Source organism: Anomaloglossus baeobatrachus, chromosome 1 (genome assembly GCF_048569485.1).
Source record: "Anomaloglossus baeobatrachus isolate aAnoBae1 chromosome 1, aAnoBae1.hap1, whole genome shotgun sequence".
Lineage (NCBI taxonomy): Eukaryota > Metazoa > Chordata > Amphibia > Anura > Aromobatidae > Anomaloglossus > Anomaloglossus baeobatrachus.
The window spans coordinates 815258028-815271042 of NC_134353.1; the positions used below are offsets into that span (position 1 = coordinate 815258028).

At 49.8% G+C, this 13015-nt stretch overlaps 1 protein-coding gene across 2 annotated transcripts in view; it reads right to left on the reverse strand.

The window, feature by feature from the left end:
- The window catches only part of RGMB (repulsive guidance molecule BMP co-receptor b), a 107059-nt gene that overhangs the window by 36612 nt on the left and 57432 nt on the right, over positions 1 to 13015 (reverse strand). The window lies entirely within an intron of this gene.

A 13015-nucleotide genomic window follows, 5' to 3' on the forward strand; every position in this document is an offset into this window, starting at 1 on the left:
CTCCAACTAGTTTCAGTAAGAAATAATGTGGAATAATTCTGGGTGAATGCTGTAGCATCTGTCATACCTTTACTACAGTCTATCAGCCTGCAGCTAACAGCGGACACTGATTGGATGCAAAGGTAATGTTACATTGATTAGGTGAAGATATCAGTAGGTAGATATAGCTGTTTTTTAATGTATGAAGGACCAGAGGTTACTAGACACCCCCTTTAATGTGAAAGGGTGATGATGTTTCACATTAAATATATACATTTCAACACACATTAAATATATAGCAAATCGACAAGCACAACCCACATACAATCTACATTCTCCAAGCTTGCGGAACAAAAACAAATGAACCACAAGAAAACACCAAAGGCTATACGAATGTTAGCAATATTAGATAAATAAGTCGTCAAACCTTCAATTTCACTCAGGCGATGTCTAAGTTGGGATTTCAACAGGTTCCATCCTTTGTTCTACAAATAGTAGGCCATTGCCAGAGGCGTCCGACAGTGACCCTTTTAATTCCTCCCGTTGAAAATAAATGCACGTGTATTAGAGATTGGAGAGGAGTTAATTTACAGTGAAGCTGTCAGAATGATTCTGCCCCCCAGTCAAGCAGAAGAAGGTGGGGCTGGGTGGAGAGCTCAGCTGGGGAGGCAGATGCTGGGGAAGTGCTTGGACACTCCCAGAGCACTTCAACCCAATTTGCACATAAGCAGAGATTTTTCTGTCTTTGAGCACATGGTTGCATAAGTTAAAGTATGGATAACATTACCTTTCAGACAGTAAAATGACCATGTAAAAATTTGGGGGCTTAGATTGTTTTGATAGATACCCTTAAAAGGGGTTTTCTGGGCTCAGAAGAAAAGTCTGCTCTGGTTGCAAGCAGGTGGCTTGTAGTCATCTGTGGTATCGTGGCTGAAACTTTGCAGAACTTCTACCAGTCATCTGTAGATAAGTAGATCATGCATTTCCCACCTGTGTGTCCTTCTTGTGTCTTCTCTAATGTTTAGTGGAGTTGACAAAGAGCTCATCCCATCTGTTCTCTATTTAGGGTCCAGCACTAGGGATACCTAGCATCAGGTATCTGACTCGGCACATAGCTGCGGAACCTATCTAGGGTGGTGAGGGACCCCAGGGGCAAGCAGTATGTTTGGTCAGGGGTCACCATCTCCCCTTTCCTACACATAGGTTTTCCCTTCCCTTTCTCCATTCGCTTGGTACTTCCCCGTACCTAGCGTGACATTAACATAACTGAAGACAGTTAAATGGTGGCAGTGTGCAATGTGCATACTGTCACAATCCTCCTGTATCCACCATTTGAGAGAGCGATCACATGACTGCAGATGTGCCATTTACATAGTAAAGGTTACCAACATAATAATAATAATAATAATAATAATAATAATAATAATTTATTCATTTATATAGCACTATTAATTCCATAGCGCTTTACATACATTGGGAACACGGTCCCCATTGGGGCTCACAATCTAAATTCCCTATTTGGAGTGTGGGAGGAAACCGGAGTACCCGGAGGAAACCCACGCAAACACGTGGAGAACATACAAACTCCTTGCAGATGGTGTCCTTAGTGGGAATTGAACCCAGGACCTCAGCGCTGTAAGACTGCAGAGCTAACCACTGAGCCACCATGCCGCCCTTGAGTCTCCTTCACTTCTCTCAAAAAAGTATCAAGACGTGGAGAAGAATCCAGTCAGGAAGTGACAGCAACTTTACAAATCGCATTCTTGTCAATACATGACCACCTATTTGCACAGGGAGTCAGTGGGATTGTGATAAGGGTCAACATCGCACACTGCCATGATTAGGCAGCCTGCCGCGCACACAGGGACGTCACACTTATCTTCTCAGCCCGGAAAACCCCATTTCAGAAATATCATCATTCAAAAAAAATCTGTCAAATGTCTGTGGTCATTTATAGATTAAAATGTCGGTGTCCGTCTCACCGAGGGTCAGTATGGCTACATGACAGAGTCTCCGGTATGTGCTCTTACAAGGCACTCTCAGCATACATGCATAATATTAGTTCTGAATTCCCAATCACACATTGCGATAATGACCAGTTCACGTCTTAGGGTGAGTGCACATGATCAGGATTAACAGGGTTTTGGACGTAGCATATTTTCGTTGTACAGTACAAGCACATACACATCCCATGCCCGCTATGCTTCTTTCCTATCCAGTGTAAACTGACCTGCGCCACGGCTTTTCAAGCCACAGGATGTCAACTGTTTCTGGCACAGACATACTGTATTTTTCGTTTTATAAGACACACTGAATTATAAGACGCACCCCAAATATAGAGGAGGAAAATAGGAAAAGATAAAATGTGAAACTGGGGGTCTGTCTTATAATCCGAGTGCGTCTTATAATATCTCACCAGGGAGGAGCAGCTCAGGAGGGTCACAAGAGGCAGGGTCAATGATCTTGCGGTCTCAGAGGAGGGGGTGTTGTGGCTCAGTGGATGGAGGGTCAGTGATGCTGTGGGTTCGGGGGAAGGATGTCGTGGCTCAGGAGGGTCAGTGAATGGAGGGTCGGTGATGCTGCGGGTTCAGAAGAAGGAATGTGGCGGCTCAGGAGGGTCAGTGATACTGCGGGCTCTGGTGTATCGCGGCGGCATTGATCGGCCAGCGCGCTACAGGCTCCATTGAACTATCAGCAGTTGACTTGATGAACTTCAAGAAAATGGCTGTGGAGGCGGCGCATGCGCAGATTGGCCTCCGCGGCCATTTTCTTGAAGTCTATCATGTCAAGCACCGGCAGTTCAATGGAGCCCGCTGCACCGACAGATAAATGGTGCCTGCCGCTACCGCGATGCCCCCGGACCCGCAGTTATCGGCGACCCTCTGTCCTGTGACCCTCCTCAGCAGCTCCACTGGAGTGACACTCCCCCCTCATCTGAGCCCTCAGTATCGCTGACCCTGTGCCACCACCACCCCGGCTTATACGGATTATGAGACGCGCCTCAATTTTTCCCACAGTTTTGGGCGGAAAAAGTGCAATTTATTATCTGGAAAATACGGTAAATGTTCTGAGGAGGGGAACACAAAGAAAATCCACTGCGCCCAGAATCCTGATCGTGAGCACGGACGATGAAAACACCAGCGTCTCCAGAAGAGGAATGACAGAGTCCAGAACGCAGCGTCTCCTGATCGTGTGCACATCGGAATATAAGGTAAAGAGTAAAAATGATTGCAACCTTTATGCAAAGGCAGTGTATATATTGCAATCACAGTCACTGCTGAGACACTTTATGGGTCTGCTGATGAGATCTGTAAATCAGTGTGGTACAACAGAGAAGCCCAGACTAACATTGGAAGAGAAGAATGCTGCTAAACATACATTCTTTGTGGCTATTAGGTTTGACCACCCTGATGTTACTTTACAGCCTGGGAAACCTTGCCAGGAAAACACAGGTGGTAAGCTAATATTCCAATCCATGTACATACAGAGGAAGAAAAAAATGAATATCAAATTTCAGTCTATGCAAACGAAAATCTAGCTACACTTCACACAGACAGAACAATCTGGTTCTCCTGCATGGAGCAAATCGAATTTCAAGCCTCTTCTGCTTCTCACAAGACGTCTTGGAAGAAAAACAACCTATGCCACAACCAGACAAGAAATATTTGTAGCCTGTCACTTCTTCAAAGGTCACAAAAAATCCAACCAGGCCACATAGCAGACCTTCCCCGAATAAGTGAGGGCATTCCTCCTCTGGAAAACTGTACCACGGTGAGAGCTGAACATTGGGGCTACAAAGTCCTGGACTAAGAAGCATCACTTAGGTCTTGTCACATTCGAGTGCGCAGAAATCTGAGCCGTAAATAAATCACAAACTCCGCATCATCCAAACAATGAATATTTAATAGAATATTTTTCATAAGTAAAATTAGGTCATTTGTATTCTGCACTTCCAGTCCTCGCAAGGCATAGTAACACTCAAATCTAAAGTATAAAGGCCCGACATTGCCGTTATCTGCCTTCTATATAACAAACATACACCCAATTCAATATTAGAAGAAAACAACAATCAGTTTTCAATAACTATTTAAGATTTAAAATAGAATCAAGCCGCATACAAGGTGATCCTGGAAAAACAGTTGCTTCCTAATGCTCAGGCAATGTTCCCCAACTCTGAGGACTGTTTTTTTCAGCAGGACAATGCGCCATGCCACACAGCTAGGTCAATCAATGTGTGCATGAACGACCACCACATCAAAACCCTGTCATGGCCAGCCCAATCTCCAGACCTGAACCCCATTAAAAACCTCTGGAATGTAATCAAGAGGAAGATGGATAGTCACAAGCCATCACACAAAGAAGAACTTCTTACATTTTTTCCCCAGGAGTGGCATAAGGTCACCCAAAAGCAGTGTGAAACACTGGTGGAAAGCATGCCAAGACGCATGAAAGCTGTGATTAAAAATCATGGTTATTGCACAAAATATTGATATCTGAACTCTTCCTGAGGTAAAACATTAGTATTGATGTTTCTAAATGATTATGAACTTGTTTTCTTTGCATTATTTGAGGTCTGAAAGTAATGCATTGCTTTGTTATTTTGACCATTTCTCATTTTTAGAAAATAAATACAAAATGTATTGCTTGGAAATTCGGAGACGTTGCCAGTAGTTTATAGAATAAAAGAACAATTTACATTTTACTCAAAAATACCTATAAAGAGAAAAATCAGAAAACTGACAATAAATAATTGACCATAAGGACATGTTAAACTAAGGTGTGATCTGTAATTAGCATCACAGGTATCTACAATCTTGTAATCAGCTCATCTGCCTATTTATAGGATGGAAAGTAGTCATTGTGCTGTTTAGTATCATGGTGTGAAGCACACTGAACATGGACTAATAAAAGCTAAGGAGAGAGAGAAAATTATAGACAAATATGTTACAGGTAAAGGCCATATAACCATCTCCAACAACTTATTGTTCCTGTTTCTATAGCGGCACATATAGAAGTTTAAGGACAAAGACACTGTAACCAACCTGCCTGCACGTGGCTGCAAAAGGAAATTAATGACAAATTGAATAGATGGATGATACGAATGCTAACAAGAGAGCCCAGAACAACTTCCAAAGAGATTAAAGGTAAATTCCAAGGTCAAGGTACATCAGAGTCAGATAGCCATCTTAGCCAAAGTGGACTTCATGGGAGATGACCGAGGAGGAAACAACTGTTGAAGGCAAATCAGTAAAAAGTGAGACTGGAATTTACTAAAATACATATTGATAACTTACAATGCTTTTGGGAGAATATCCTTTGAACACATGAGTAACATCAGCTCTATGTCCTCAGAGACAATAATAAAGTATACAATTAAAGAACATTGCACCTACTGTGAAACATGGAGGAGGTTTGGTTGTGTTTTGGCGCTGCTTTGCTGCCTCTGGCACAGGGTGTTTTGATACTGTGCAGGGTACAATGAAATCTCAAGACTATCAAGGCATTATAGAGCAAAATCTTCAGGGAAAAATGCTCGGGTTCCCCATTGACTTGCATGAGGTTCGTTAGTTGTGACGAAAACTGAAACAGTACTAGGTATTCGGTACTAATAACCTGACCCTGAATATTCAGTATTCGCTCATCACTAATAAACAACGTCCTATTTTGTTACTCTAAAGAAGCACTGCTATCAAACTTTTTATTGTCTAAAATGTATGATGTGTAAATACCGTAATATTCTCAGCGATTGTTGGCTTCTCTGGTTTCCAGCGCTGCTCCTCTCCTCTTCTGGGTCACATGACGGCTTTTCCGACTTACCAGATCCCACTGGGCTCTATGAGTGAGCAGTTAGTATCTCTTACATTGCAAGTCTATGGAGCATAAGAATGAGGCTCCATAAACTTAGGGTGGCTTTACACGCTACGATATCGCTAAAGCGATCTTGTTGGGGTCACGGAATTTGTGACGCACATCCGGCCGCTTTAGCGATGTTGTTGTGTGTGACTCCTATGAGCGATTTTGAATTGTTACAAAAGCGTTCAAACTCGCTTATCGGTGACATCACCCCCTCTTCCCAATTATCGTTGCTGCTGCTGATGTGAAGCCCCACATGTGCAATGTCGGTGCATTACCTTCAGGGACTCCACTCGGCTGGATCTCGTCACAGGTAGGGAATCTTCTATTGTCGTGACGCCACTCTCAGTATTGCGGTCAGTGGGGGACCGCCACTGCAGGTTGAGGGACGCCTGGGGCTGATGGTGAGTGCAGTTAGTTGGAATAGCCCCCTGAGAGTGAGGCAAGCCCCAGGGCCCTGTGTAGGTGTGTAGAACCACAAGGCGCAGAATAACTCCACACAAGCAGGATGTCTTTCAGGGTTTTTACTCACAGTTGATGGCAGGGTGAGTGACCCGGGCGTAGCTGGGATGAACCAAGTGGGAACCAGGTGTCCTTCAGGCTGACTTATGAGGGTGACTACTAACTCGCCTTCCTTAGCCCTTGGTGGTTTGGGGTAACCCCGACTTTGAGTCCCTATGGGGGTCACCCAGGGAAGATGCTGCAGCCTCTCTCCCCTTCGTTTGCCGTTTGCTTGTCGCCTGGACCAGGCCACTCCAGCTGCTTGCCTCCTGTGACCTATGGGCCCTAACTGTGGCTACGTGGCTGCGGCTTTTGTGGTGTTGTGGCGTGGGCTTTGAGAGCCCCACACCGGCAGGTTTAGCAAAAGAAAGCTGGATCTATCTCCGCTTCGGGATCTGCCGCCCGTTTGGGCCTGGTACTCTCTAGCAGTCTCCTTACTTCCCACTCCGTGCTCTCTCTTTAGCTGAAGATGGATTTCGGGTAGCACTCCTAGTTGACCGTTCTCCCCCGTCAGTAGCCACTGCGCGGGCGCTGTCAGACTGCACAGCCCCAGGGATCTGCTCCTCACTCGAGCTCCCTGAACTCTACACTGCTCTGGCTCACTGCCCCTCCTCTCCTGTTCTTGCCTACGCCACCTAGCAACCAGACTCTCTTACCACACCCCTTGAGTGGAGATGGAGGCTTTTGGCCCCCTCCACTATTCCAGTGAAGGTGAAGGCTTTTCCCCCTCCTGGGATCCCCAGGGGTCCTCTCAAAGGTACATGTGTGAGACCTGATCACTATGCGCCTGTGTACCACACCCCGGTCAGCCTTCGGGATTACCTGTCTTGTACTGTCCCCAGCATGGGTGCAGTACTCAGTGGTGCCTGACCAGGTCAGGGGCGCCACATTCCCCCTTAGTTATCACCAGCACGTCCTCGGGCTGCAAGACAACATTTTTAAAATGCATAAAACATTAAAACATGTAAAACATTTTTAAAAGCACCAGGTACCATACATCACCACCCTCCACCCACAAGTCCGTTAACCACCCAGACCCTCTCACGTTGGCCGCGCCTTCAGCCACTTCTGGCAGGATGTTGAGGCGGCTTTCCTGGTCTGGTAGTTTCAGGGTATACCTGGCCTGGTGGAGCCGCGCCTTCAGCCACTTCTGGCAGGATGTAGAGGCGGCCTCCACAGTTGGTGCTGACCAGGTACCCTCTTTGTGGTGGAGAGCCAGGCCCCATAAACAGGCATGCTCTCTGGTCGCAGGTGAGCCAAGGCCCTATATACGGACGGGCTCCTCCTGGTTGCAGATGAGCCAAGCCCCTAAACAGGCTGACTCTGGTGATGGTGCCTCTGGTGTAACTATTTACACTGCGAGAGTTTGTGGCTATAGCCAGTTCATAGCCTTAAGGTTTATGGTTTTCTCACACAAGTTTATGTGGGCACATACTTAAACGTAAACGTTGCAAAACTTCAAACTTTTCAAAACTTTAACTTGCTGTATTCTTTCTTCTTGCTTTATGTGAACTTTGCTCCTTTTTCCTCCTTACCAGGGCTTGGGCCTGTAGGGCTGGGGCATCTGTTACTTCCCGTGCTTTTGTCGTCTGTTTCTTGATCCTTTCTTTCCTCTTCTTCAGTGTCTCTTTCTTCATCTTCTGTTGTGACTGCAGGGCTTCTGCAAGGACTTCTAGGACATGGTGCAACATCTAGGGCATACCAGCCTCTTTCTCCCTGATGCATAGTGAACTCCACTGAGTCTCCTATCTTCAAATTTCTTCCAGGGTGTCCTCTGGGCAAATGGGCTCTCACATCCCTTCGATTGACAAAAATCCCTTCCTTCACACCAGGTGATACTATAAAGCCGTACCCTGATTTGAGGCTGAAATCTTCGACAATTCCTCGACGCAGGGGTCCTCTGATCTGTGCTTTGGCTCTTCTCAGGAACCGTTTTTCTTGTAGGTCTCTGGCCGTGACTTCTCTCTGCTCTGGGGATGGCGGTGCAGGGGAAAACTGGGTTCTGCTGCGGCGCTGTGTCTTGCGGGCTGGATTCTGCGAAGTGCAGCTTACAAGCTCCCAGGTGGGGCGGTTGGGCAGGTCTTCTTCAGCAGGAGGTGTCAGGTCTTCCTCGTCCCAGCGGGAATATGGCAGCATCTCCGGCTCTGGGACTAGCACTGCTGCTGGCTCCGGGGGCAACTCCTCAGCTTCTTGCCCTCCTCTCCCCCTTAGTTCTTCGCTGCCCTCTGGTCGTGGCAGCGCTGGGGATGAGTGTTCCTCAGCTGGCCCAGGCGGTGGACTCTTCGGCGTGGTTGCTGCAGGGGTTGCCTTAGGGTGTGCGGAGGGAGCATGTACTGGTCCACCATCTCCTGTGGGAACTTGGCCTCCAGGTCAGCCTTCAGCTGCCAGTATGCGGGGTCCTCACCTACCAGGGATTTCCTAGTAGGGACTTCCTTAGGCTGGGGAGCGGTGTCTGCTCTGGCCCTGCAGGCCGGGATAAATGGTGATGTAGTCTTTTCTTGGCGGGCCGCGCAGGGCATCGCTGCGGCGGCCTGGTCTTGGCGGGCCGCGCCTGGCATGGCGGCGGCCTGGTCTGTGCGGGCCGAGCCTGGCGTGGCGGCGGCCTGGATCTGCGTCGCTGTTGCGGCCAGTTCTTGGCGGGCCGGACTGGGCATTGCAGCCGCGGTCTGAATTGGCGTCGCATCCTCGATTGGGTCCGTGCAGGTGGAGCTGGGCGTCGCTGCAGTGATCGGGGCTTGACGGGCCGCACCTGGCGGGGCTGCGGCCTGGTTCAGCATCTCACTTGCGGCTCGGACGAGCGTCGCTGCTGCGGTGGGGTCTTGGCGGACTGGGCTCAGCAGGGTGGCAGCCTGGGTCAGCGTCACACCTGCGGCACGGATGAGTATCGCCGTGGCAGTCGGACCTTTGCGGGCCAGGCGGGGTGTCGCTGCGGCGGCCTGGATTTGGCGGGCCGCACCTAGCGCGGCTGCGGCCTCGCTCAGCGTCGCCGCGCCGGGCGCCTCTTCTGGGACCGCGGTCGTAGCAGCAGGGGTCGGAGCACTTGCGCTGGCCGGGGCAACTCTGGACTCACCCATCGGTGGCACCATCGGGATCTGAGTCGTCGCCGCTCGGTCTGGCATGCGTCGCGCGGCTCCCTCCTCGTAGGTCCGAACCGCCGCAGCCATCTCCAGAAGCTCCGTGCGTCCCTCACTGAGCTGTCGTATAATCCTGGCCTCCAGCTGATCGCAGAAGATAGCAAGCTCCCGGCACCACCAGGCAGCAGAGCCTGGTTCTGGGTATCCACGTCCGGACTCCATCTCTTCTCTCTGCAGCAGCAGGCTTGTGGCTCCCTTTCCTTCCCGCCGTCCCTGGACGCTTCCGCTCTCTTCACAAGCGAGGTCAGAACTCTGCAGGGGATCTCTGGGTAGCCACACCTCTTCGTGGGCAGTAACTTCTTCCAGCGCGGGCTGCTGTTGTTTTTCAGCGCGCTTTTCATGGTGGCAATATGGCGGCGCTTCCAATTTTTCAAGCGGACCGCCCAGGCACATGGTCACCTGTCTGAACAGGTCTAGTCCTTATCCTGTTCGTGACGCCAGATGTGAAGCCCCACATGTGCAATGTCGGTGCATTACCTTCAGGGACTCCACTCGGCTGGATCTCGTCACAGGTAGGGAATCTTCTATTGTCGTGACGCCACTCTCAGTATTGCGGTCAGTGGGGGACCGCCACTGCAGGTTGAGGGACGCCTGGGGCTGATGGTGAGTGCAGTTAGTTGGAATAGCCCCCTGAGAGTGAGGCAAGCCCCAGGGCCCTGTGTAGGTGTGTAGAACCACAAGGCGCAGAATAACTCCACACAAGCAGGATGTCTTTCAGGGTTTTTACTCACAGTTGATGGCAGGGTGAGTGACCCGGGCGTAGCTGGGATGAACCAAGTGGGAACCAGGTGTCCTTCAGGCTGACTTATGAGGGTGACTACTAACTCGCCTTCCTTAGCCCTTGGTGGTTTGGGGTAACCCCGACTTTGAGTCCCTATGGGGGTCACCCAGGGAAGATGCTGCAGCCTCTCTCCCCTTCGTTTGCCGTTTGCTTGTCGCCTGGACCAGGCCACTCCAGCTGCTTGCCTCCTGTGACCTATGGGCCCTAACTGTGGCTACGTGGCTGCGGCTTTTGTGGTGTTGTGGCGTGGGCTTTGAGAGCCCCACACCGGCAGGTTTAGCAAAAGAAAGCTGGATCTATCTCCGCTTCGGGATCTGCCGCCCGTTTGGGCCTGGTACTCTCTAGCAGTCTCCTTACTTCCCACTCCGTGCTCTCTCTTTAGCTGAAGATGGATTTCGGGTAGCACTCCTAGTTGACCGTTCTCCCCCGTCAGTAGCTACTGCGCGGGCGCTGTCAGACTGCACAGCCCCAGGGATCTGCTCCTCACTCGAGCTCCCTGAACTCTACACTGCTCTGGCTCACTGCCCCTCCTCTCCTGTTCTTGCCTACGCCACCTAGCAACCAGACTCTCTTACCACACCCCTTGAGTGGAGATGGAGGCTTTTGGCCCCCTCCACTATTCCAGTGAAGGTGAAGGCTTTTCCCCCTCCTGGGATCCCCAGGGGTCCTCTCAAAGGTACATGTGTGAGACCTGATCACTATGCGCCTGTGTACCACACCCCGGTCAGCCTTCGGGATTACCTGTCTTGTACTGTCCCCAGCATGGGTGCAGTACTCAGTGGTGCCTGACCAGGTCAGGGGCGCCACACTTCTACGATGTAGTTTGTCGTTCCTGTGGCAGCACACATCGCTACGTGTGACACCGCAGGAACGAGGAACCTCACCTTACCTGCTACTGCCGCCAATGAGGAACAAAGGAGGTAGGCGGGATATTACGTCCCGCTCATCTCCGCCGCTCCGCTTTGATTGGGCAGCCGCTTAGTGACATCATTGTGACGCCGAACGAACCGCCCCCTTAGAAAGGAGGCGGTTTGCCGGTCACAGCGACGTCGCTAGGCAGGTAAGTAGTGTGATCGGTCCGTGCGATTTTGTGCGCCACGGGCAGCAATTTCCCTGTGTTGCACAAACGATGGGGGATCGGTAACGATATCACAGCGTGTAAAGCGGTCTTACATCGTAATAGTGACTTCCGGTGTGATCCAGGAAGCTAGGGAAGCTGGCAATCACTGAGTATATTACTATACTACAGTACATATACATTTACAGAAGTTTGGGCAATAACAGGTTTGGTGGGCAACCTTCTTTCAGTCAATTAGTAATAAATCCGTACACTAAGTAAATGTAACTAAATGCATTACTGGCCCCTCAGGCCCTGCACTTGGCATACCCCATACCCCAGCTTTCTTTTTTGCTGTATATTTTTCTTTTTGTTTATTTTTTTTTTTATTTAAGTCAAAATGTATACTCTGAGTATGATGTGAAGACAGATTCGGCAAAGTTAGGAAGAAATTTGATCTGAAGACCTTTCTAATTCCTACAAATAGCTTTCACCTCATTGCTTTTTGAACATCCTGTACTGCCCACACCCAGAAATATCCATTATTCATAAATGTGTAATGACAGCGCACACTTTGGTTAGACAGGGTGCCTAATAGAAGGAAAAAAAAAACACTTGACAGAATGCCAGAGCAATGCTTAGTAAAACAAGCTTGGGGAGCCGGCCAAGAGCGGCCATGAAGTGTATGAGTAAGCAGCCTGCGCTCCATTCAATCTCCATTCAGGAAATGCACGCACGGCTTTGTGGGATCAGAAGCCTGTACCTGGCATTTGGATAAGATTACACCTAGGTAATGATCTGCACTGATTTACACTTCCAGTTTGGGCTTTTTTCCCCTCATTGCTACCAAGTAGGCACATACACAGCAATGCAATAAAATACTTATCTGAGGCTGAGGCTGGACTGACACCGTACAATTATATCACAATTACAGCGGCCTAATTATCTAGAATCCAGACCATCTACAGTGCGGCCCCTTTATATACAAGGACATGAACCAGAATAGCAACAAGCATTATCCCTACTGTAGCAAGTCTGCCGTCATATCCTCTAGCAATTACCGTATTGTCCGGTTTGTAAGACGCACTTTTTCCCCCCCAAACTACAAACCGCATATGGCTTACCAGTCGGCAGTAGTGGCGCTGGGTCGGCGATATGGAGGGCTCGGAGGGGGTGTCACTGCAGTGGAGCAGCTCAGGAGGGTCAGTGTTCGGCAGTGGAGGTTTGGTGATACTGCGGGCTCGTGGGGTGTTGTGACAGGCGCCATTGATCTGCGGGTTGCTTTCAATCGCCGGTGGTTGACACACTGGACTTCAAGAAAATGCCCATGCTCCGCCTCAGCGGCCATTTTCACCACGACACCCCACGATCCTGCAGTATCGCCGACCCTCCACTGCTGCACACTGACCCTCTTGAGCCATGACACCCCCTCCTCAGAGTCCACCTGCAGATCAATGGCTCTTGTCACCGTGACACCCCACGAGCCCACAGTATCGCCGACCCTCCGCACACTGACCCTCTTGAGCCACGACACCCCCTCCTCCGAGCCCGCCTGCAGATTAATAGCGCCAACCACCGTGACACCCCACGAGCCCACAGTATCGCCAACCCTCCGCACACTGATCCTCTTGAGCCACGACACCCCTTTCTTCAAGCCCACGTGCAGATCAATAGCGCCCACCACCGTGACACCACACGAGCCCACATCAT